This window comes from Phaenicophaeus curvirostris, chromosome 14, assembly GCF_032191515.1.
Source record: "Phaenicophaeus curvirostris isolate KB17595 chromosome 14, BPBGC_Pcur_1.0, whole genome shotgun sequence".
Classification (NCBI taxonomy): domain Eukaryota; kingdom Metazoa; phylum Chordata; class Aves; order Cuculiformes; family Cuculidae; genus Phaenicophaeus; species Phaenicophaeus curvirostris.
In genome coordinates, this window is record NC_091405.1 from 18,125,160 (window position 1) to 18,150,746 (window position 25,587).

General features: G+C 40.3%; 1 long non-coding RNA gene across 2 annotated transcripts; it reads right to left on the reverse strand.

Moving 5' to 3' along the window:
• Window positions 1–1,894: 1,894 nt before the first annotated feature.
• Window positions 1,895–25,535, reverse strand: LOC138726473 (uncharacterized). 2 transcript variants are annotated; one of them, XR_011338447.1, is made up of 4 exons: window positions 25,081–25,535; window positions 16,626–16,726; window positions 2,972–3,096; window positions 1,895–1,977 (listed from the first exon to the last, which is right to left on the reverse strand). It is a non-coding gene; the product is annotated as an uncharacterized lncRNA (long non-coding RNA). The 2 variants fall into 2 exon arrangements; XR_011338446.1 differs by lacking the exon at window positions 1,895–1,977 and having other exon boundaries at window positions 2,798–3,096.
• Window positions 25,536–25,587: the final 52 nt, after the last annotated feature.

Consider the following 25,587-nt stretch of genomic DNA (forward strand, 5'->3'; position numbering starts at 1 on the left):
CATTTGAACAGTATTTATTCTTTACTCTGAACAAAATCCTGGGTCCAAGGAGGGAAAGGTACGTCAGGCCCAGCTCTGCTTCCCCCCTGCAGCCACAGTCACCTCGTCACCCCCCAGCAAACCCTGCGAAAGGGCTAATGCCCAGGAGCTTGCCAGCAGGAGGGATTTGCTTCACAGGTTTTAACACACACACAAGTCCCGCAGAACCACTTTCAGGTGTCTCTGTCCCATCTGGGGTGGACATACCTCAGCTTTTAAGGCTGAAAATAACATGGGTGATTTTGTACAATAATCAGACCATTGCAGTATTTCCACCTAAATGGCTTCTGTAGGACCATAATGGAAGGTGTAAGTAAAAGGAAACCTCTGTTACTGATCCTAGACTTTAATCAAATGAGAAGGAGAAACCATTTTTCCTTTGAAAATCATGTATGCGGTACATAACGTGCTATCATACAAGAAAAGTCTTAATACAAAATGAAAAACTCAGTTCTATTTTCTGAAAGTAGGAGAGTAGCAGCTCGGGGTTATCCTTTTAGTTTATTCATTATGGACTCAATAGGTTAGTCTTTTTTTTTTAATACATTATTATTAATTAGACGCAACATAGCCAGAGGCAGAAAGCAATTAGAAGAAAAAGCTAAGAATCAAACTCAGTGCATCCCAGCTGGACATTCAGTACCATTGACTGCCCAGGAGACACTGGTTTCTGGACTCCCATTCAAGTGATACCGGCATGATAACATGCTCATGCCACTGAATGAGACGATGGGGCAGTAGGCCTGGTCTCCTTGAACCACTGACTGCCCTCTGCTCTCCCCCGTGGATGGGTTTGCACCTGACCAGAGCTATAAAATACCACCCTGGGCAGCTTTCACCCACTTTTCCTACAAATCAGATACATTCCACAGATGTGACCTGGGACTAAATCTGAATATTTCACACAGCAACAATGCAAAATTTTGGCAACTGTGTGTTATCTCATTAGTTGGACATACAGATCACAAGCTCCTTTTGTTAAGATTTTCCAAAAATCAAGCATTTACTGATCAGAGCTCGAGGGGAAAGAGACTGAAATATTACTTACGCGTAATGAAGATTTATTTCCCTAAAAATCATACTTTCTCCTGCAACAGAATTTACTTATGATTGCAATTCTAAATTAAATACAAGTTGAACTAATTGAAGCCTGTTTACTTGCAATACTTAAGTTCATAGGTAACCAGCAGCGTTCACAAAGGTCACTGCCTGAAAGCAGACCCTTCACACTGAGTAACTCACGTGCCTGACAAAGCTCTTCCCAGCGCCACAGCACTCCCCTGCAAGCCCTTGCAGCAAAGTGACCAAGCACCCGAGCCAAGCCAGTCCGAGGGACATCAGGTACTGCCAATAGTACCACAAATAAAACGTCCCTGTTTGCAGCCGGAAACATCTACTGCATTTAATTGTGTTGTGAAAAATACCAACATGAATAATGACCTCAATGCATTCTGCAAATGCACTTGTAGAAAACTTACTTCAGAGTAAAAAGAACTCTTGTCTACTAGGATTAATCATATTAAAATGGTCTTCAGTATTACTATAAGGTAGAATTTAGTCTTAAAATAAAACATAAAATTACAACAATAGCAAACAAAAAAAAACTCACCTGTTATCTCTAAAAACATTCTGAAAAAAATTGATGTGTAAAAGTAAGTATTTAACAATGAGTACCAAAACTGTGCAAACCTTAGGCCGGAGTCCCGCTGGCCGTAACGCCGGTGTGATGTCTCTGCCTGCGACAACAGCTGCTGCCTCCATCCTTCCTCACTGTGGCACGCCACGAAAAGGACCCGTCTGTCTCAACATCACACCTAACACGAAGGTCTCATCGCCCAGACAACTGCACGTGGGCCTCAGCGCTGAACAGGAGGGGTTTGCAGGGCCCACCCTGATAATGCATACAGCTCCCAGGCACCAACAAACAACTGTCAGGAGCTGAACATGCATGAACAGGTGCAGGTTTTAGGTGGGAAAATAAGGGGCGGAGTTAGTGAAATGAGCCTATTAGCAAGGCATGACCCCAAGCACATAAAGGAACTAAGCAAGGGGAAGCATGCCTCATAACCAAATAAATAGTGGCACATGATCTCGTTTGAATCTTAATTCTGTATCCGAGTAGCCAAGCTAAACGTACCCTTATCTTCACGCACGTTATCACCCACAATTTACACCTGAGCATGCAAAACCCCATGTACAGGTGCCAGAGGGATCACTAGTTATCACCGCTCTAGAAGTTAACATGGGAGCTGAGATAACATTTAAAGAATTGAGACAAACAAAGAACCAAATCAGGATTTTCTCTTGCCCCCTCCAGTGCAGCCAGGCATGAGCAGCATTCCAGCCAGAGTGAGCAATGCTCGGCCTCAGCAGCTGCCTGGTTTTGGTGCAGGAGTGAGACTGGCTTTGCAGCCCTGGACTGTTCCCAGCCTCAGGCGCCTCTTGCTGGCTCCAGAAGGGTCCCTGGTACAATTAATACATATTAAAAACGCTATGATCTCCATCCTGCAACCTTCAGCAGTGTTTAGCTGTTAGGTGGTTCCCAGCCAGACTGTGGCATGGATTACTAGGAAAAGGAAGCTTTTAGCTTCACAGGCGAAAAAAGCTACAAAAATAGGTGATACAGCTTTTCAGGCACATTCTGAATTATTTGAGCGTGTATTTATAATCCTATATAAAACACGTGATGATGCGCTGCAAAGGGAAGTTTTATTGACACTTTATAAAACCAGCAGAACAGGCGAGACTTTCCCACGTGTGATGGCTGGGTGCATCCCACCCTGCTTTGGTGAAGCCCTGCACCTTCTCCTTGCCTCTGCCCGCCAGCTGGTACATCTCCCTGCACAACCAGCTGAGCCCCAGCACAGGCAGCAAACAAACCCACCTGGGCACAGTAACAGAAGTGTCTTCGTTAGGCATCCTGTTCAATTACCTTCAGTCAGTTGAAAGCGCATTTTCACTTGGCCTTTCTACATCTGTGTTTTCCCCGAAGTCCTGACTTCCTGGTTTACTGCTTGAACACTAAAATTCAGCTCTCCTTCCATGAAGTATTTTAATCTAAAAATAATTTGAAACATGTTTATTTTAAAAAACTTTTCCCTCCCAGAAATAATGCTTCAAAGAAAGAAACTTTAAACATTAATACAGAGCAAGCAATTGCTGTTGCTTTCATTGCAGATAAATCACTTTTAATCTAAATTTTTTTTTAAAAAAAGATCAAAAGTAATATCAATCACGCTGGTCAGGGAGCAAAAGGACATTCCCAGACATTAACTGCTTTCCAAATATGAAAAACATATTAAATATCTCTCTTAAAACAAGATGTTTTCCTCATGTTTCCTTTGGGAAAAATCTGCTGGGCGCATTCCTCTCCAGGCAAGGCTCGGGCATCTCCATCCAGGCTTGGCCAGGGCACCCAGCACCACCTGGCCCACCAGACCTACCCATGCTAAGCCCTGGGGACATCCCTCACCCCCAGACTGGGCACCCAGTCAGCTCCAGCACCGGGACATCCCCTTGATAATACTCCAGTGGCACAGCAGTATGAGGTGTTCATGCCACCTTGCCTTTCTCCTGCCCAATTAACCACAGCAGCAGGCCCATTTTACACATGAATTCTGCACTGGGACTCATCCTGATTCTGCAAATCGATTTTTCCCGAACTTTTATAGGAAAGCACACACACAGAAACTCTCACCCCACCCAGCTGTCCCCACAGCACACGTGGATCAGACACCACAGACTTTTTGCTTTTATTTAATCACAACCTATGATTTCTGATGCAATGGGATCAGAGACGGGAGGGAGAGAAATCCACTTCTGCAGTGTAAGGAAATACAATTAGGGTTAGTCCCAAATAAGATAGAGTAAAACTGTTTTTCCTTCAGCCAGGTCCGCCCAGCCTGGCACAAAAGCCCAGAACTCCATCAGTCCCACCACATACATTAAGAGTGGAAAAACATGAGTCAGTGGAAAGGTGCTCCCTGAGGCACACAACTTACAGTAGCAAAGCGGCATTAAATCCACAATTTGAATTTATTACAAGTACAAAAAGAAGGCGGGGAACGATGCTGAGTACTGTGTACTGGCCACAAAGAATAGACCAACAAAAGCATCACTTCTCCCAGAGGTTTTTTATCCCTCTTCCCCTCAAAGACTCTTTAACAATTTAAAGACAACCAGAAAATACTGAAGCTTTCTTCCAGTATGGGAACTGGGGAGTTGCACTCGAGTCCAGCCTCCTCCACCCTACTGTGGGGGCATATCAGGTACCTGCCATAGGGGTGACGCCACCAGCAGCTGGTCTAGCACACAGCCACCCGCTGGCAGCATTTGATGCCTTAATGGCCCCTTGGACTGTTCGTTACAAGCAGATGTGTGAAGCGGTGCAGCTCCAGCCTGACGCCTGCCAGCTCGTGGCCTCCCCACAGCACGGCCGTGAGACACAGCACCTCCATGGCGAGGCTGCCCGCTGCTCATGGCTCTGGCTCCCAAAAGAGATCGAGCTAAAAGGAGAGGGATAATTAATTTTTTTCCCCAGCAAAAAAAGGCCTCTCAAACCCCAATCAGGGACTTCTCCCCCCCAGCAGCAGGACAGATCCACGGCCAGGGCACGGCTGTAGAGCAAAAGCCAAATCTACCACTGGAATTATTTTTAACTGAAGCCAGTCACCATTACTGCTAAGGCATGTGAATTCTGGTCACATGAATTAAGAGTTTTCTGTCAAAGTAATTTTCCTGAAAGAGCTGTTTCTCTGGAATAAGCTTCTCATCTGCTAATCCACCAGAGCCACAGCCGCTGGCCTTCCCAAAACAAAAGAATAGGGTTTTTCTCTCAGATACACAAGGAAGAATTTTATTAGGCTTTAGTGTACGTGTATGATTAGAATAACAGAAAGAATAGTTTATTTGTGAAAGAACTGACATAAAAATAATGCCCAAGTCCCTTAGCAGACAGAATAGATGCCTTTTAGCAAAGAACAAGAAAAACAACAAACTCCACACACATAGGTCCCTCACTTTTTCAATCCAATTTCTTCTCTCTCTCTCACTAGTATTTTTTTTAACAGAACAGCAATAGTATTTGAACCTTTATCAACTCCTAATAAATTAGGATTTTGCATGTTTATCATCCCTCGAAAGAAGAAATTTCCCCACTTCCCCCAGTGATAAACAGCACCTAAAGCACGATGCAAAGCAATAAAACTTGTTGGAAAGTTCAGAAATATAGTTAAACTGTTTTAATGCGAAATACAATGTTCAATTTCCCTGCACTTTGCAAAAGCAAATTAAGAGCGAGCATCGCAGGACTCCTGAAATAAAGTTGTTCAGTATCTCACATCATGATGGTAGCACACAGCATGGTCCAGGTGTTACAAATCCTATTAAAGCAGGAGTTAGCCATTCCTAACTTACCTGCCAGCTCCCAAGTGCAAAGCTCTACACTTTGGTGACCGCTGATAGCACTTGTGTCACCCAGAGAAAAACAGGATACGGAGGATGCTTCAGCATTTCATGGAGTCAGAGGTGGCAGCAAAACTCCCTCTGCATCCTGCACATGTCCCATCCGGGTATTGGTAAGATTTGTGAGATGTTTGGGATCTCGGCAATAACACCTACCAACACCTGTCCTTGATGGCTTCTACAGAGCACAGCCAAGGCTACCAGCTGACTGTGCCCACCCCGCTGGAATGCATGCCCTTTTTTGAGTTATAACACCAAAAAAGGAACCTACATAAATTGTTACTGTTTTCTGATTCACTGCTAGATTAAAATTCAAATAGAAGATACACAGTCTCAAGTTCTTTTCAAAACATTAGGAGAAGAAAAAAAATCAAATATTTAATATATTGATTTAAACTTCTGTTGGGCAAAACTACTTCAGACCATTTCCTCAGCTCACTGTTTGTGTGTCTGCCCCACTGGCAATACTGAAAACAGACCTGTCATATTCCAGACGCCATGCATAAATGATACAGTAAAAAAAAAAAAAAAAAACCAAAAAAAATCCCCAACAAACAAGAAAATATAAATAAGTGAGGCTTCTCCTCAGCTGTTTTTCTGCTCAGAGTGGATTCTCCACCCTGAAAGAGACAGTTATCCCTGCTCCAGCGGTACTTAGATAAGCACACACAGAATGCCTACAGGCTAGAGTTTTTCATTTTCCTCTTGGCCGATCTACAACTAAGCTGCCAAAATAAACAAACTTATCCTTCCAGTCAGGCTCAAAATGAACCAGCAAACTGAATTTTTATGTCATAAAAGGAAGTAAAAAAATAAGCAGGAACAGTTAAAATGCTTAAAATATCGACATTTTTTCCAGAAGAAGGGAAAATAAATTTATGAAGACAAGCTATTAAGCAATGATTTCAGACGCTAATTACGCAGTTCTCAATGCATCCAACACCACATCACAATCACAGTCTTCTTTCTAGAGTCAACGAAGAGAGAGTTTGGCCCCATGACATCAGGGAACAAAAAAATAGACTTTTTAGGTCAGAATACGAACAAACACATATTTTTGAAAGCTAACTCATCTAATTCATTCTTTGCACATCAACAACTTCATTAACCACAGCTTTTTGAAGTGACATTTTTGCTGCCCAATAAAAGCTTCAAAAACAACCAAGAGAAGAATCTGAAGTTTCCCCGCTGACTCAGAGATGCAGGGATGCCCCAAGGTCACCTGCGCAGCCAAAACCCAGCTCAGCTTTAAAGAGCTGGTATTGATACAGCCTGGAGACACCGAGTTTTCTCCTCAGGATCCAGACTACTCTCATTTCTAGACCTAGTTTGAACTTCTGATTAAATTATTAAATATTTTATTGTGTATTGAAGGTCTGAAAGATGAACTTTTCTAAAACACTGAGAACCCACTAAGCCAAATGAAAATAATGTAGACCTGAAGAATACAACAATCACCTCTCACAATACCAGTCAGCACATTTCAGCGTTACTTTGCCACAGTTCTGCCTCTGACAGACCAGTAACCACAAGCAAAGCCAAGCTGTGAAATGCAGCACAGCGTCTGCACAACTCCCAAAGACCAGCAGTATAAGACAAAGCAGTTGTGCAAGTAATGGGTACCTGTACATGAGATAGAAGACCTGGACACTGAAATTCTTTAGTTTCACTTCACTGTAAAAAGTTACACCTGCACACTGTTCCCCAAAGGTCTCTCCAGAAAAAAAAAAGCATAGAAAATTCACGTATTTCCAGGTTTGTGACCAACCTTGCAGTACGTGGTAAAGTGAAAGACAAGTATGAATGTGCACAACTTGCTTTTTTCTGCTCATAAGATTCATTTCACTTAAGTTTTTAACAGTCCTTTTATTTCAAAATATAAACATGCAGCAGGCTTCTCACAGAAGCCGTGTGTCCCCATTCTTCAGGGTGTTGTTTTTCTTTACACTGAGCTATAACCAAGCACACATCTGCTGCTCCATTTACCTCTGCTCTTCACATTAAACTAATTGCTCTGTAAAGCACTTCAAGGATTTAAAAATACCTGCATACATTTTCAGCTTGACTCAGTAAGGCCTAAATGTGAGGAACATCCGTGGATCTGGTATCTCGGAATAGGACTGCAAGCTTAGTCTTAAATACATCTTGGAGTAGTTCAGCACTATTTTAATTCACCAACACCTAAGGCTCCAGGGAAGTTGTATACAGCTGAGGAAATTCTCCAGCAACAGATGACACTGAGCACTTTGCATTAGAAAACTGAGAAAAAGGATCCTGACCGGCAGCCAAGGTCCCAGACAGCCCTTCGGCGGGCTTCCCACCGAAGTTTTCAGAGGCCAGAGACTGCAGTTAAGGGAAGAAGGCTGGGGGGGCATCAGATTTTAGCTTGTAAACTGCAATTCTGTTGGAATCATTGAAATAGAATGAGGATTCCATGATGTCACTTTTGCAGTCAGCATTCTGACTACAACCACGCTTTACTGACCTGCCACTTTGCTGTATTAGGACACCAATTCAACACTTTGCTGCATAAAACAGTGTAAAAATACAAATTTTAAATAAAAAACCCATTTTGTTATTCACATATATCGAAGTACAGATCTCAAGTACCTGCTCTGTCAAGTAAAATACATAGAGCATTATTAGAAAAACACACTGGGAAGATGCAAGTGCCACATAAAGCAGTCGAGAAGAGTAACTTAAAATGACTGATGTGATGCTTGTCTTTTTTTTATGTGCTTTCCCCCTTCTTCCACTTACTGCATTCATTTCCCTTTTTTAAAAAAGATATTCCCTTTCATACACTGCCTTTGTTCGACCCTTTCAGAGGATAACACCACATTAATAAAATAGGTAGGCAAATATACAGATCAAAACAGAGCATGACATGTATCACATCCAGCTTCTCCAGAATAACAAGCTTTGACTGGAAATTTGTGTGGATAGAAAGACCAAATTATCAAATTAATTAGAATTTTGAATGTTCTCTTTGTCATTATTCACATAAAAAAAATAAAAGGAATTATTTCCACAGTGTATAACTTAAGACAAGACGACTGCAGATACAACAGAGAACAAGAACAGAATAAATCTCTGGAACACACATTTCTAAGATTTCACTGTTATTCACACACAAAGGCTTAACACAGCCAGTAATTTGGACACAAACAAAACAAAACCTTGTCTACAGAGATTTTTGTATCCAATCCTCAAATAATACTGTATTATTTTATATGCTAAGTTTATGTGACTTTTATAACACATGGCAGATTTACAATCAGCACTATTTGTTAGGTCCTGTGGAAACCTGGCACAAGACTCTGCCCTCGATGCCTGCAATGTTAGTGCAGCCGGACAACACAGCAGAGAGATGGAGAATACAGCCTGAGGCACCCAGAGAGGCACCCAGCACATCTGCAACTGACCTCGGGACCACCACAGGACCAGACTTCCTTCTTCTGAAAATAAAATAAAATCATGCAGCTGAAAACCAGTGGGAAGACATGTAAAGCAACAGCACTGTATACCTGAAATGCCTAACAGCAGTGTGAGCTGGGGCCACACAAAGCAGCCTGCACTGATGTACCAACTCCTCTTGTCCTACCCCAGCTGCAACACAGCCACTGCACTCCCAGGAGACCAAAGAAAGACACTTTTTTACTGCAAACAGGCTAATTCGAACTGGACATTCAGATCCAGTTTTGGTGACGACATAACTGATCATGGAGAAGCTACTCCCGAAAAGGCCTTGGCTTCTCCATCTCTGTGCATTTACAGAACAAGATACGGGTCCCTTTCTGAAAACAAGCGTTTGACCAAAGACAACTTATGGAGCTCCATGGTGGTACCATGGCCACAGCTAACAGTTTCTGAGACATGGGTCAGGCTGGTCTGGCGGCAGCAAGAGCAAGAAAAGTCTGATTGTTACAGACAACTAAGTCCATCCCTGTAGGACTGAATTTCACTCTGCCCCTGGAGAGACTTCTACCCCTTGGTTAAATCAGACTTGCCAGAGGTAGTCGCTAATTGTCTGTTCCACAGATACTGACCTCCAGCCTGCAAAGAGGATTGTCATCTGCAAAGCGCTATGTCTCTTCAGATACTAAGTTAATGGGATTTGGTTTTACACATAAAGCACCTAGCGCTGTCGAGCACTCTAAGTCACACAGTTTAGATAGTTTTCAATTTAATCTCATGGAGATCCTGAATGAACACTGCTTCTGGCATTGCCATAATTAGAAGTGTTTGACATTACATTTAAACAACATTCTTTTTATTTAGCATTTTTTCTGTGCAATTAATAACATAGACTAAAAATAATATTTATGTATATAGATACTGCACTACGAAACCCAAGATATGTTTCACATAGTATTTCATTTGAATGTTTTATTGAGGCCACGTGGAGCCTCTATCTCTGTATATGGGTAACAAGAAGCAAATAGGAATCCATTGCGATAACATGCAAATAAGTATGGTGCATTCATACGAGACCAAACACTGAAGTAATAAAAAGGAAGGAAAATTACACAGCAGGACAGATATTTCCAGCATTAATGTAGCATTTTCACCTGCTGTGCGGACGCAAATTCTGTGTACATGAATTAACACTTGTTCTTATTTGTTTCCGCACCTTCTTTATAGAGAAGCCCTATGTGAATCTTTACTTTCAACTAATACAAAGAAACATCCACAGCTGCAAAGATTATCTCCATTTCTATCCACATTTGGAAAATGTGGTGGTTATGTACAGTTCCGGAGGGGGGAAATCTAAAAAGTTATGCCAAAAAATAAGAAGAAACGTCTGCTTGACACAGCCTTTTATCACTAAAATACCTTTCAAAAAAATGCCTTGCATCCTCTGAGTGCTCATCCAAATGCCAATAATGAGGTCTAAATCAATTTAATAACATAACTTCTACACCTGCTGGTCGAGCAAAGCTCAGCAGGGAGCTCCTGGACTTTATGTAGGTGGAGACTGGTCTCTGACTTCTTATCTTAATGTTTTGTATTCACATACTTTTAAGATTAATACTAGCCTGGAAACAGTCCTACATGCACAATTGGGTCATGTGTTTATTTTCATCACCATTCCTCTCAAGGTTTAGCTAGTTTCTTGTAGATAAGATTTCTAAAATATATTTATATTTTCATGGTAGCCAGATAGGTTTTAATGTCAACACAAATACCATGAAAGGAGACGGCTCTGAGGGAAAAAAAATCATTACCCACACAAAACAACGAAAGGCAGAGGATTGCCAAACTCAGGATTATCACAGCAAACCTCAAACAGACAAGTGAACAACCAATCTACAAGGATGATTCATTGCCCTACTCCACTTAATTGATGCCAGTTGGGCAACAACACAAAGGAGGCAAACCCCATTCCATTTTCTCCACCATGAAAGTCTCCTTGGGAAAGGCATGACAGAAAACCAAGTTGTCTGTCCCCAGAGGGCAGCAGGAAGCCAGAGCTCAACCAGCTGCAATCTGCACGGGGATGGTCCTGCACAGAGAATCGGAGAGCTGCAGCCACATCAGTAACATTTCTTGATGCACAAGGTGTACGGACTGCGGACACAGCTGAGAATCTGCCAACGTTCAAGAAGGCTGTTATGGTTCAGCCATGTACCTGCTCCTCAGACAAATTTACTCTCAAGCACGGTTCTACTGTTACACTCAAATCAACACGTCTCCTCCATCTCTTTCCGCCCGCTTTGTCTCCCCAGTCCAAACTAAAATCATAGTCCCTTTCTCTCATGTGCATGTCCAACCATAAGACTAACATCAGCTTTACCAAGTATGTCTTTCAATTTGTACCTTCAGGCATTTCTTGTTTCTTGCAACACATCTTCACAAACAGTGATCACCATCTGCTATTTTTTAGACTTAATCTGGCCATTACTCAAGTCTCATTTTTTCCTCAATGTTTCTTCCATGAAATCTAACTTAACACTCCTCCTGCCTGACATTATTAGGACATGACTTTTCCTTTCCATACAACTAAATGCCTTAATCAATGTCTTCATCACATAACATCATAATTCCTACAATCTTCTTCTCTACAGCCTTGATGAACACAGTCTTGTTCAAATTCTACCCATTTAAAAAGTTGCCTCAAGGATAATTTTCTTCACTTTTTAATAGAACAGATCCATCCTCCTAGTTCTGCTGATTTCTTTACTATATAAAAAACAAAACTACACATGTTTTCTAAGGTATTTCATCACTTACAGAGTTATGAGTTTATAAAGGGCTTTGCCATTATTTTTTGTTCCCTGTGGAATTCTTATCTTTACTCCATAAAAGATGTTTGTCAATTCATTTTGAAGTACAATATTTCCACCTTCTCCTACAATACAGTTCTGGCACAGAAGTATCACAAATATCACATGTACCTCATTGTGTCTCTTCAGACCAAACCCTCCACTGGCATAACACTTGCAACAAATCTGCAGTGGACAGGCAAGGTGTGTGCAGCCATTGCTCATGGTCCTGCTAGCACCTCCTCCTTTATGCTGGTTGTCTCCATCCATCGTGGAGTATAAGACAACCAGGGGAATGACTTTGTTTTATACCTGAACAGCAGAGGTGTCCAGATCCCTTGTTATAGTGTTTGCATATCAACACGATACAGACAGGGAAGAGTAATGATTATGAACCACCTACTGTACTTAAAGCTTCCAGTCAACACCTTGTTTGGAAGGTACATGCAACCTTCAGCACACAGAAGGTCCAACCTGACATATCGTTCTTACAGGTGATTTTTACTGAACTCATAACAGACTCCAACACATGGAATTCAATCAGTCATGCTGTATCACTTAATATCAGAATATACATGCATTACACTTCAGCTTGGCAAGGAAAATCAAAGTGCTTTCAAATCTCTGGTATTCTTACGAGAAGCAATGATAAAGCAGCCCTGATGGCCTTTGTTCTTCTAATTAGGAAGAAAAAAATCTTGGAATAAGTTTTTGCCAGTAAGTGCATTAGTGAGCACACAATACAGTAATACAGTACCACAAGAAACTTCTGTAACAGATAAATCTTTTTGCTTTAAGTCTGACACAAAGCTGGAATAATTAGGATGATAGGGTCTAAGCAGCCCTAGTAAATTCAACTAAATCTGGTATCAACACAGTTGGGATACTTATTTGCATCTTTAAATTACTCAAGTGACTAATTTTATAATTTCCTTTTCAATTGCTGAATGCCTTACTTTTAAAATTAGTCCCTTGAGAAGCAGAGGCACAGTGCATGGTGCTGTTAAAGTTCGAAACTTGTTATACTTTAGAAAATTATCATAATATTGCACACATTATTTTTTATTTAATGAAAATTTAATTGTGCATATAATTTGATAATTTAATACCAATAATTTGTTATACAAATCTAGAACGCACTCATTTGTTTTTTCTTGGAAATACATTACATTCAAGATTTCTGTGAATAAACATTTGTATTACTAGAACTCCCAATTTTGCCACATTTTTCCTGCAATCTTCCTAACTGAGACAAAACTCATACCCAGTGAAATCGTACCCTTTTATTATTACTCAAAAGTCCTTAAATCCAGCCTCCTCTTCCTGTTGTGGAAGGTGCAGAACACAAAGACAGGCCACCTTGCTTCATTAATGCTGTTCTGACAATGCTCCTTGGACACGTTCAACACAAAGACAAGGAATGACCACAGAAAACCATGACAAGAATGAACAGCATTTTGTCGCCATTGGAGGAAAATTCTCCTCTCTAGGAGAAAGTCAGATTCTGGGAAATCATTATAAACAGTGATCCCAGTAAAACAGGACCTGTTTTCTGCAAAAGCTGACTCATTATGACCTTCTAAAATGTCAGAGTCCATACACTATGCCAAAAAGCCACACTCAATTTTATGTTTTTTTCCTCACACAGGGACAAAAATTCAGCAATAAGAAGCACTCAAAATGCACGGACACTTGTGATTTGCTTGGTTTACAGAACAGATAAAGGAGAGAGTCCCACTGGCAAGGACAGTGCCACTACAGTCCTCATTTCTCCAAGGCTTGTACATTACACGGATTTCAGAAAGGAGAAATCTGGCAGATTTTGCTAATAACTTGGATCAATCTTGGTAAGACTTTGGGTTTCACACATCCACCTCCTTGCACCAATACCAGGTTTGCAACAGTGACCCTGTCTGTTCAGGGTACCCTTCAATATACCCAGATGCCATGTGTGGATTGTAATAACAGACTGCAAACAGCCACTGAAACCATCTCTAAAAGCATTTGGAAAATCCCATTTTCTTACATCACTGCCAATTATTGTCTCTGGCAAACTTGCCTCTTGACTGGTTTGTTGACAATCAGCCTGTTTTTTCTATATCCTGGGGGGAAATGGTGATCTCAGAAACCCTAGTGAAAGTAAAACTCATTCAGCAAGATCACAGGAATGACAAATTGCGAGAAAATATTTTTCTCAGGTGTTCAACCGATGTTATTTCTTTCCTGTTTTCTAACTGGGCTCTGCAGACCAAAGACAACAAGGACACATCCCCCACGGCAGCCCTTGAGATTTAACACCCATCTGCCCTCCACCAATCATTCCGTAGTACTGGTGGTGCTGCTGTTTCACGTCTGCATGATGCATTCAGGGGTCCTAGCCTGAAATCATGGCTGCTCTGCACCAGGAGCAGTTACACTGCTCAGATAAATTCCGCTCTGGATTGATAAAACAGCCATATTGCAATAGGCTGCAAAATGATAGCATTAGTCGCCTATAACTCTTGCTTTGCTGTACTCTTGTTTAGTTCCCTCATTCTTCGTTCCTTTTTAGTTTTTAGACTTCTAGTTTTCCTGGCCAAATATAACAACAAGATTTTCAAAAAGCCTGTTTCTGTTAAATTCATTTCTACCCTATTCTTCTGGAACTCAGGAAGGCGTTCTCTGAGCACAGCAGCGATATAAATGTTCAAAAGCCCAGGTATTTTACAGTGCTGACATTCCTCCCTTCAAAAACAAGCCGAGAGTCACATCCACTCCTTCCCAAGACTGAACAACACAATTTCTGTACCCATGTGCTCAACAAGTCATATTAATGTATTTTATCAAAGGGTTTAATCAAGAGTAACTACTTCACTAAAATAATAGTAGAGGATGTATTTTTTCATTGAAAATAATAGTAAAAAATCTGAAGTCCTAATGCATTTCCCACTTCATACAGGCTTTAAACCATTACCACATACACATATCTAACATTGGTTTTCCATACTCAAGAGAGTACAGGGTTATTTTTCTCCCATGAAAATGAACTTTTCATAGAACGGAGGTTTTGCAGAACTAGGCTAACTTCCTCCTGCAAAGGTCAATAAAGTACACACAGCAATCTTCCAAAGCTTGCTACTAAGAAAACTGACTTTTAAATCTGGTAAGCCTATATGCAATCTTAATATAACGTACAGATGACCTTACTAAGCTTCTCTATCTTCTATAAATTCAAATTAATTGTATCATTTTGTATAAGTTCCCAGCTTGCTGTGGTGTATTAGCATATTAAAATTAACTCTGCAGGCTGCAATCACTTTACCTTAATAAAACAACCTACCAAGGCAAATTTGATAAAATTATAGTACCCCCTTGTGGTGTTACCTTCATACCCCAGTAGAACATTTCTTAACATTATATTCTAAAAAAAATCTTCTTCTACCAAGCTTGGTGGATAACTTATTAACCTTTTCTAGAATCAAATACGAAAAAAGGGAAATTTAAAGGACTATCACCAGATTCTGAGAACGGATGAGCTAGAATGCCATTTTTCTGTAAGCTGAGAAAGTAATCTTTAGTAAAACCTTACGCATGTTTACATCAACAAACATAGTACATGATGCTTTAAAATGAAAGCAGCATTTGGGTGATGGTCACCAAGATGCAACCCCAATAAAGACTGCTTCCCGTTGGGAAAAAAAAAAGTCACCAAATAAACAATCAGCTTATCAATTACAGAAGCAATTTAAGAGTTCACCATTCAAAGATCATCTCACCTTGTATAACATTTTCCCTCACTAAATGTAAATGACTCTCGCCCTTTGATCTCGGAGGCCCCCTCTGCACAACTCCAGTCTTCTGTTCTCTAACATTTATACACCTACACCATCCGCTCTACTCTTACCTCAATAGACTCTTGTGAAAACAAGGAAATAAACAAATAACAATAGATTTTTCAAAGCAGGACAAAACAAAAGCATGTTTTGTACTCTCTGTTCTTCCTATTTTGATTCCAAAGTAGTGTGGGATTTCTTGATATTAAAAAACATCCATCTCTCTTAAAGTACTCTGTAAGTCTGCCCTATGTAAATATTATCACTTATTAAAAACCTACAGACAGTAACACAACTAATTAGATTCACCTTCAGAAAGAATTTTCTATATGTCAGTGCAAACCAGATGCACTTTTAAATCATGTTATAATGATAGTTAAACCTTTTTTTAAAAAAATCAAGAGAGGATTATCCCCTTTCCTTCAAGACTGTATGGTAATAGTTTCAACCAGTATTTGGCCAAACTAAAGTGAAAAAGATTGGTTTTATTTACATTAACCTACTGGGTTACTAACTAATATATCTATGTATATTGGTGTTTAATCTATGCATGAGAAACACAGCAAAGTATATCAAATCACAGTTGTTTACAGCCTGATACAGATAAGGCGGCACAGAAGTTCTTAAATATGAGAAAAAAAAAAAAATCACTGTATGCAACATGAATTGCTGTTGCTAGCAGTAAATGCGAGTATTTGAGACACATAGAGGGGTACAAGTACATTTTCAGTCACAAGTGCGCATTTCAACAACCCCTTCAACAAAACTGTATCAGTTTCTTAGTGATCTCTACCCAGAGATGCAAGCTTCCCAGAAATTATAAAAACACAGAAAAGAAAGGGACGAGGAAGTAAAAGGGAGAAGGATCTCTCTCCTGAAACCCGTATTAAGTTGGTCTTCCTACTGGTCGAGTTGGGTGTATGCAGTCAAATTTGGGCTGAAGGGCATTAGATGTGCAGGTGAGGGAATATTTGAGAGGAGTATCCAAGGGGGGAAGCTGGCATCAGACTGCCCAGGGAGCAAGTAGGAGATGCCAGGCACGTACCTGCTGCAGGTCGCAGTACCCCTTGGCAGCATCTAGCAGGGCTTAAACACAAGGCTGGTTCCAACACATCAGCTGTAGCTATAGGAGAAATTCTTCTTTCTCTACGGTAAGGAAAACAAACATGACATCCCTATTACAGATGTTTCGTTACAACATAATTAACACAGCACAGCATTGAGAACAACAGTAAATTTGGTCTATAAAATGCAGACCTAGGCTAGATAGGATTTGTAATTGCCTAATATTAAAATGTATTTACTTTATGTCAAGGCTTTAAGTTCCTGTTAGTTATAGAAACAGTTTTGAAAGATTGAAATGCAGTACCAATAAAGCCTTTGTAAATGCTATCCTAAAATAGGCCTTCTCTGCAAGAATATATGGAGGCTTATTGTATTTTTTTCCATATTTTTCCATATCGGGCTTATAGAGAAATGGTGTAAACCCACTTTTGTCTGCTGGAAGAAGATGTGGGTTTTGCATTATTCTTAAGTTGTGACAAAAAAGGCACTGGAACCAGGAGGGCTGGTAAAGTATCCAACTGAAAAACACCAGTGTATATGTAAAAGAAGGAGATCAATGCCCTAGTGCCTTGGCAAACAGGCCTTATAAAGGGTTTGGATTTGAAGGGTACCCGAAGACAAAATATCAAGAGAAGTTTTCTGTGTGATTGTGTATCATGTTTAAGGCAAAGAAGCTGTTGACACAGATCCATACTAAATCTGGATGACTCTTTGGGTATCCAGACAAGAATGTCTTCCCAACAGTGCCCATTTTCTATCAACCAGACTTTCGTTGCTCCAGGAGCCTAAACCTAGTGCCCTCTAACAACACATTTGCAACATGGCTTGTGTAACCTCCACAGGACTAGAGGCCAAGGTTTCTCCAAGAACTCGTAGTAAGCACTTGGGATTTGTCCATGTGGGCAAGGTGGCCTTGAGGACAATGAAGTGATACGCTTGGCAACAGTAATTCAGTGCCCTTGCAATGATTATTGCAACACCCGATGGACCTTTGTCCTGTCTCCTAAATTCAGTGTCCCAGGGAAACACCTCAGCTACCAGATTGTACAAAAAACCGAGAGGCATCTCCTCAGACCCTGGACAGCTGGTACCATACTAACGCCCTGACTACATGCCAATCGCCTCCGGCAGCAGGATAATTCATACAAATTAACCTCTCCTCTCCGTGACAAAGCTTTACATAGGCAAAAGTATATAAATTCCTGATATTTGACTGCAGGTTAAGGATGGAAAAAGAGAAAGTGTAAAAGAAATATACTTAAGGAGATTTTATTCAGGCAAAAGAGGACCTCCTGCTTAACACATAGAACCAATTAAAAATTCTTCAGTCAAATCATATGGACCTGCATATACAGTAGGTGTTAATTATTCTTCTTGCAGAAGAATATAGAGTAATGATGAAAGTATCCTGGCTTCAGGATGGACTGGTTTAATTCTTCTACAGCAGTCGATTCTGCCTTTCATTTTCCTACAGACTTTCTGAAATTCCATGGAAAGCCATTGTTGTTAAACAGCAGTGAGTGTTATTCTCACAGCAGTGTACACTAATAATAATTCAGTGTGGTGTCATGGAAGGCTGTGAGCTCTTACTGAATTTATTTGAAAAATAAAGTTTGTGGTTTTTTCTCAGAAATCTTTACTTAAGTCAGCATGGAACTCTTGTAAAAGATAACTACCAATAAGTCACAACTACCCAAGGAACAGCCTTTTTATTTTATTTTTTTTTATTCCTTGCTCACCATGACAACATAATAAATGATCCCTAAGAGACTAGAAGTGCATAACCATTTAAAATTTTCTATTTTATCTTTCATTGTATGCTTCCAGACACAACATTCATGATCTATTTTTTAAAAACCCTCTTCAGTGTCTTCAAGTGAAATACTCCAATTTTCAACTGCAATATACAATAATCAGAAATGCATCTTAGCTGTGATTCTAGGTAACAGTTTACAAAACTAGTCTTACACTATTTTTGTGATCCATTAATAATTACTTGCTCCTGTAAAAGAAAAGCAACAAGCTAACAGTTTCTACAACATCTGCTTTTTCAATTTTTATTTTGAGTTCTGTTGGATGTCTCTGTATTCTTTCATACATGACTAATAGGAAAGATACAGGACTAATAGGAAACATAACTGCAACTTCACTTACGTTTGGTTTCAGTTAACAGATGGTCTTTAAACTATCCAACATAAAAGCATTCATTTTAGAAAAACTGACCCCAAAACTGCTTCATAAAATAAAGTATTCGAATATTTTTCCCCCCTCAAAGCTTTAGGATCTTTCAAGACACTACAGTATAAGAGGCCCCAGGGTTTAAAAAAAAAAAAAAGCACACACCACACACAACACCTTATAATTTCTGACCTTAAATATCAGGGACTAAAGGTTTTGCAATATAGGTATCAGAAGTAATACACTGCTATATGAAAAGGTGGGCCTCCTAGACCACATCTTTTCTTGTTAAATTCCAAGTGCCAATATAAAATTAGCAAAGACATCTGGCAGAATCCCTACACTACAGATACTGCCATGACAGGTCAACCAAAGCTTTAGTTCTCCATAAGCTAGTACAGCAGCTGGGGTCTTTTAGTTGCTGTAATAGCTGCTTCCTTCTGGGTAAGTAACTACTACAAGTCAGCCACCAAGAAATATCATCTTTAATTTCTCAGTAATATGCTTTCATAGGCTATGAACTAGAGTGATAAAAGGAAAAGCCCTGCTTCCAAACTACTAAAGCAGAATATGGCGGATGAAAATCTGTTTGTCTCGCACACACCTTGTACAGCCAAAGAGTGTTTGCTTCAGATCGATAAATAGATTTGGCAAGGCCTGTGTTGTTCCACATTCGTTATTCTGACAATACCACCATTTGGTTGCCATGTTCTAATGCTACTTTACAAAGCTGCTGCTGACCACGGTCAAAGATGGAGTAGCAGACAAGATACACCTTTGGTCCTTTTGTTCAGTGGTTTTGCCCATAAAACACCACATTCAGAGCTCCGTGATAACTTTGCTGTGAGTGCAATCTGCTTGCAGCATGGCTTTTCTTAAAGATTTCTTTCTACAAAAGAAACCAAGAACAAAATCAACAAAACAGCTATTGTCAAAAACGCCTCGCAGGCCCATCCATCACACTTTGCGTAGCTTGGGGACAAATGGGCACTGCAGCAGCACCGCTGCAGTTGTACGGGCACCACAGCACGGTGCTGATTTAAATATGAACAAGGTTTAATGCCTCTGACCTTTTTCAGACTTACTCTTCCATAAGTTATGACAGTGGCCCAGCTGGAGCCCAGACATCACGAGCAACTTCACACAGTTCTATACTTACAATTAAAGATTATTATATTCAAAATTATATTGGGAAGTGCTTTTTGCAAGTCTGTTCTCCTATTTCTGTTTCACAGGTGCCTGTGCCACAGCAACAGACAGCTGAGCATAACTGGACTTCAGCAGTGGACTGGTAAAAGCAGCAATGCTTCTCCTTCCCAGGAAGAGACTGTAGGTGGCAGCATTTTTATATGGGAAAAATAGAATTCACTTTTTTTAGTATCCAAGTTAAAGTCAGATCCTGAGCCCCTTGCTCACAGGCAGGAATATTTACTCTTGCAAACAGTTCCTCCCACGCAGCTATGTCAGCTAATGAAGTGTCCGTACAAGCCACCAATACTTTGGTCTAGACAAGAAGCTAAAACTTTTCTATCCCCTAACATTAAAGAACAGCACTCAAAAAGTCACTCAAATACAAATTTAGAAACAGATTAAGCAACTGAAGCTTGCAAAATAGCACTATGCCCTAGGAACGTGGCTCTTAATTTTAAACAGCATATTTTTACTACTTCCTAACCAGAATTATTTCAGCTTTGCAGAGAGGTATATGATCACTTTAAAATACTCCACACACCACACCCATCTCTAGTTTTAAAAGCGCTATTAAAAATTCATACAAGAATTAGCACTGGAGAAAAGTTAGCGAATAAACCAAAGTTAAAAGCAAGTTTCTTTCTTTCAGTCTGTTGTTCCAGATGCATCATCAGCATCTGCATGTTAGCAATTTTTCATTATTTATAAATGTACTGCAGGAACACAGCCAAACTACAAGCAAAGAAGTCCAACACACACATTTTTAAAAACAGGGAATGTGTCTTGGTTATAGAACAAAAGAACTCATTTTATCACTTGGCTTTACAGCTTGAGAAAATGGCTCCTGGTGTGCTGAACTCCATGATAAATGTGCCCCCTCTAGATCTTTATTGCCCCTGTAAATCAAAGGACTGACAGCAGTTAATAAGAAAGCTTTTGAGTGGTTTTGAAGTTTTGCTTTGTACAAATAAAATCTCATATTAAAGAATTTGCTAGTCCTCAAGGTGTGGAAAAATAAGTTTGACCAAAACCTGTTGTGCATTCTTTTTTTAACTGTTTGTTTCCACTATTTAAAAAATCAATTTGTAGCAAGGGCATGAGAATAAAATAAGCAAAACTCTCTGTACTGAGATATAAAACTTAAAGTCACTGACTTAGTTATTAAAAAAAAAAAAATTTAAAATCTCCCTGACATTTTTGTAACCTGTGATGTCTGGACAGGGCAACAAAATCTGTTCAGTATAAGACATGAAGGATTTTTCCATAGTTTTACATTACATGTTGACAATACTTCTACAAACTGTTTTTAACTAAAGAAAGCAATGGTTCTACATCAAAGTTCCACAGTGGCTCTGTTGTAGGGCGGATAGCATTACCTGAGTCACCAGCTAACCCACAGGTATGGACAAAAGATTTTAAACCCGTTGGCAGAAACTGCAGCAATATTCACAATGGCCAAATTACGTGAAGTACCAGGAGTTCTGTTTCTATACGTACCTTTGGGTCAACCAACAGCTCCCGACAGGGAAACAGAGCAATAAATTACTACAACGCAAATATTCAAAGATCATACCATAAAGTGAACAGATCAATTTATAATTACAGATTTAAAAGTTTAGAGATTACATTCTAGAAAAGACATTCGCAAAAGAATGGTTATTTGGAGGTCTTCAGAAGCAAACTGCAGTTTGGATGAGGACACTCTTTATGGCATCGTCCATTTTGTACACAGTGTCAATCAGCATTAAAGCAGCATATTAATAAGTGTCATTTAGGATTAGGATCAAAAGTATCAAGCATGAATATTTCCCAGCTGCACGGATCTAGCGTAGCCACAGTCCCAAGGATGCCACTTAGTGCTAGCAGACACAAGAACGTTACAGAGAAACAGCAAATCAGACTGAAGTGTTACCGCCTCCTACATGATTTACCCTCCTCCACAACCCCCAGCCTGGCCAGCCCACAGCCCACCACTGCTTACGCAATCTTCCTTCACACACCCTGCCCTCTGGGTATGTAGAGGACCCTCTTTATCTGGGAGAGACTCAGCAACGCAGATCATCAAACCTTTCTTCCCAAGGAGAGGCTACTAAGCAGCAAACAGCAGCTCTTTCTCAGGCAAGATGGAAAACCACACACTGAAAGCTATACACAAAGCAGGCAGTAAGTCTGGAGGGCACGGCCTACCGCACAGCCATCCAAGGCTCAGACCACGGCTTTGATGAACCCAGGATGTTACTGTGCCATGCTGGTATTTTCATTTAAAGCACTGCTATGTTTCTAACACTCATCATGGGAAAGAACACCTTGAAATACAAATTGAATGCACTCAGTAAGTGTATGCCCTCCCTAGTCTGTGGATAATCAGACTCTTCCGCGGTTCTGTCAAAAGAATTACATCCATTTGGTTTTGCCACTATTACAAATTTCCATTAATGCCCCCCTGTTCCCAACACTGACAGACTGAAAGGAGAAGGCAAGCGATAAGGCCACTAAAAGCATCCCTCAGCAGGGAGTCCACAAAGCCATGCGTGATGGCTGCCCAGAGAACATGCCACCGATCTAATAAAGATCCAGGCCCAAACGTGACACTGGACGTGTCTCAGAAATAAAATCCAAGTTTCTGAAACATCTAATTACACCACAGTTCAAAGGCAAAAAAAACCAATTCCTGACTGGAGGTCCAACGTACCTGAAGTAGGACTGTGATCCTCAGGGCTGAAAAAAGAGATCAGGACATGATAAAAGATGTAGAAGTCACTCAGAATCTGGATACCAACAGTTTTCTTCCTGCTGCTTCACAGTGGCCGACAGTAGCAGATTGTGGCTTAGAAAAGCCTACAAAGACATCCTTCTGTGCCACCAGTAAGTGTACCTTGCACGTGAGGAGAGTTTACAACACCTAACAGATCAAAAGGAAGACAGTAATGGCGAAAAGTGAATTCAGAATGAAGTTACAGGTGGTACCATTCAAGAGTGTTCACTTTCTGCAAAAGAGCATTCTTTTAAAGTGCGGTCATAACAGATGCTACATGAACGGACAGCTAGCTCAGTCATAGCACGTGTCCATCTCCACAAACAGGTCAGTGCTTCTTTGCTGCTGACTTCTCCTGCAAGGTTATCAAGACCATTCTTAAACAAAGACCAGAGGTTGGTTTAACATTTATAATCATTAATTCGATTTTTAAACTACTTTTTCAACCCACAAATTATTCTTAAACCTCTGAAAACAGTTATGTGTAAGTTTTAGGGGTTGTTTCTGTTTTTTTTGAACAGAGTCAAAGCCCAAAAATGATAGAAGCACGTGTTCCATTTAAACAACAAAACACAGCTCACTCCCTCCCCATTTTCAGATCAGCCACCAGGTGCTCACATACCACAGAACCTCTCTAAACTTGGAGTTTCAGCTCAGCCCTGAGCCAAATCATATATAAGTATTGATGTTTGCCACTCTACAGTTAAATTACATCAAGCATCAATGCAATCAACTCATTAGCTGTTTTTTATTGAGCACCAACATTCATTACTTACTTTTCAATTCTTTGATTAAGCAACATATTGCCTGTATTCCCAGTCTGCACCTACCAGCTGATTAGCTCAATAATACTGATAATCTTCTCAAGTCAAAAGAGCTGGGAAGGGAAGTAACTGAAATCCCTATGAGCCGACTCAATTTACTCCTTTTGTGTGTAACATCAATACACTAAACTATGAGCAATACAATCCAGAAAATGAAACTTCAAATGTGCTAAGTTAGAGACTAATTTTAACAAAAAGTCACAGCAGGTCATTAAAATGCCCCTTAATTGTCTCTAGATCAGACTCCCTTATCCTCCCACAACCTTCCTGGCATGCTGGGATTTTAAATCTCTTCTGACTGATGTAAGAACCAAGAACAGAATTGAAGCATGATTGTCACATACGGAGTCTGAATGCCAAAGGTCAAAACAGCTTACTGGTATGCTGGCCCACTGCTCCAAATTTTATATCTCTTCTGTCCCTCGGTTATTGCCTGACATGATTTAACAACTGTAATTCCTTATTTAACGATGTCAAAGGTTTTTAGGAAATTGACTGTATTTCACCAACGATATATTTCTTCTTGATTACAGAGTGGTTAAAATGATTTTAAACCAAGACAGCAAAATAAAGCAGTAATAAAATCAATAAAAGGTGCTTAAAACATTCCTTCTATTAGGTAATGGCATTTAAAATATCCGTAGCTTGTAATGGCACTTAGGATATGCCCAAAAATCAATGAGCTAAATTACTTATTGAACTAGTTAATTTGAACATCGAGTTTTATACCTATATTGATAAAACAAGCTACAGGAATGCTGGCTATATCTGAATTTCACGGTCAGATGTCTCCCTCTGCTGGAAAAAAAAAACCTTTAAAAACTCGACCAGGCACTTCATTTTCTAAAAGCGTTATCACTAAAACATGTAACGCCTAAAAAACTCCACGAGAGGTCTCTCATTCTCGTAGAGTTTGTAAAGCGATGCTGCTTTTGCTAAGATCTGCTAAGTATTAAAGGATGACAGCAACACAAAACCTTAGATTTTACCCAGAGTATTGCCACATAGTGAGACCTGACAGATATGCAAAAAAAACCAACACGCAATGTGGGAAAAGTGTAGAAAATAAGGGATACCATAATGTTTTGAGAATGTGAGAGTTGTGATAATTGCTTTGTTAATACTTTTCGTTAATAATTCCTCCATAGTAGATTCAGGAATAATAACCACAGGCTCAATTTTCTTGCTAGCAGTTAAGTATAAAACACAAGTTCTGTGTCTACCAGTTCCTACTCTTGAGGTGCACAATCCCTTCTACAAAGATCAGCCTAAGCACCCAGCTTACTTCCGAGTCTCTTGCTCCTTTACATCGAGGAAATCTATATTTCAGAGAGAAAAAATCATTTACAAAGTCAAAGAGGCTGAAGGATGTTGGGTTTTCCTACAAAACCAAGGTGCCCTAAGACAGGAGAAAGCAACCACTAACAGTAACAGATCTTTCTGCCTATTTACGTAGACTTTTATCACTGGAGTAACTATGGGGTTACCTGAAGCTCTGAAGCAAGAGCCAGAGTGATGGATTTTCCCAGCCGAGGCTGCAGCAATGACTGAAGTTGCAGAGATGGACGCAGAAGCTGAGGAGACCAGGATACCACTTTCTACATGCTATTAGCAATTTCAGTCTCCATCAAGATGAAAAGGCAGCACTCCTGCATTTCAAGCCTTTCGTCTAGCAGTAACAGTGGCTACAGCATCGCTGTGAAGCTGCTCTCCCATTTTTGGAACAGTCATGACAATTAAGAGACATTCCTGACTGCTGGAAGAGGGCAAATTCCACACATCTTCCAGGTGAGCAGCAGCAGGAGGGCTAGCCAGCCCCTGGCCCTCCTTCCCTGGATGGGTTACGGGACAAACGCTCTTCGAGGCATTGAATTAGGAGGTGGAGAAGGGCTGGCAGCCTCCCTCCAACCCTGCTGACAGGAATTACAGGTTGAAAGGGACCTCAGGGATCACCTGCTCCAACCTCTTTTGGTTGTTTAAATGAGATGGCCAGC